The sequence below is a fragment of the Procambarus clarkii genome, chromosome 11 (genome assembly GCF_040958095.1).
Source record: "Procambarus clarkii isolate CNS0578487 chromosome 11, FALCON_Pclarkii_2.0, whole genome shotgun sequence".
Taxonomy (NCBI): Eukaryota; Metazoa; Arthropoda; class Malacostraca; order Decapoda; family Cambaridae; genus Procambarus; species Procambarus clarkii.
This window is the reverse complement of record NC_091160.1, coordinates 30,043,256-30,044,322: the sequence shown is the minus strand read 5'-3', so window position 1 is coordinate 30,044,322 and position 1,067 is coordinate 30,043,256. Positions and strand designations below refer to the sequence as shown.

Sequence of the window (1,067 nt, the reverse complement as noted above, 5' to 3'; positions counted from 1 at the left end):
AACCAGGTGGAAACTTAGTACCCAAATGAACCACAGAAACATAAATAAAAATATGTTCTGTCTAAGAACAAATCCACAAAGGACGTGACGAGGATTCGAACCTGCGCCCGAGAGCATCCCAGACGCTGCCTTAATCGACTGATATACAACATGGTCCAAAGGTGTTGAAACCGAAGTTCTACTGAACTGTGCCTCGGTTTGTGCCTCGGAGAGGCTGCAGAATCGAGTAAGTTCATTAGAACTTCGGTTTCAACTCCTTTTGACCATGTCATAGCTCAGTCGATTAAGGCAGCATCTGGGATGCTCTCGGACGCAGGTTCAAATCCTCGTCACGACCCTTCTTGAGGTTGTCTTGAGATGATTTCGGGGGTTTTCAGTGTCCCCGCGGCCCGGTCCTCGACCAGGCCTCCACCCCCAAGAAGCAGCCCGTGACAGCTGACTAACACCCAGGTACCTATTTTACTGCTAGGTAACAGGTACATAGGGTGAAAGAAACTCTGCCCAATGTTTCTCGCCGGCGCCTGGGATCGAACCCAGGATCACAAGTCCAGCGTGCTGTCCGCTCGGCAGACCGGCTTTCAAAAACCATTATTGCCAACAACATTTGGTGTTCCCAGGCGGTCACCCATCCAAGTACTAACCAAACCCAACGTTGCTTAACTTCGCTGATCGGACGAAAGCGGTGTTCTCAACGTAGTATGACCGTTGTGGATTTGTTCATTTGATGCATCACGCAATTGGGATTTCTGTGTGTAATTCTGTCTAAGATTTGTTAGTAAGTGGAATACAATAGGATACGGTTTGTTGGCTCTACGCACAGTTACACACATGCAGATATGTTAGAGACCAGTAGACTCAGGAACCAATACCCTAGTTTATTGACGGATGAGAGGCGGGACTAAAGGGTTGAAGCTCAACCTCCGAAAGCACAACTAGCTGAGTACCAGCTAATTTACCTATACCCTTCGAGCGGACCAGAGCACCCATCAACAGCTTCCGTGATCATGAACGATTGAGTTCGCTGTGAAGGGAAGGGAAGGAGTTATCAGGAGAAAGCGCCAAGCCAT

At 48.5% G+C, this 1,067-nt stretch overlaps 1 pseudogene; it reads right to left on the bottom strand.

Moving 5' to 3' along the window:
- Nucleotides 1–592: 592 nt before the first annotated feature.
- On the bottom strand, nt 593–710 carry LOC123758558 (5S ribosomal RNA; annotated as a pseudogene).
- Between the last annotated feature and the right edge of the window lie 357 nt (nt 711–1,067).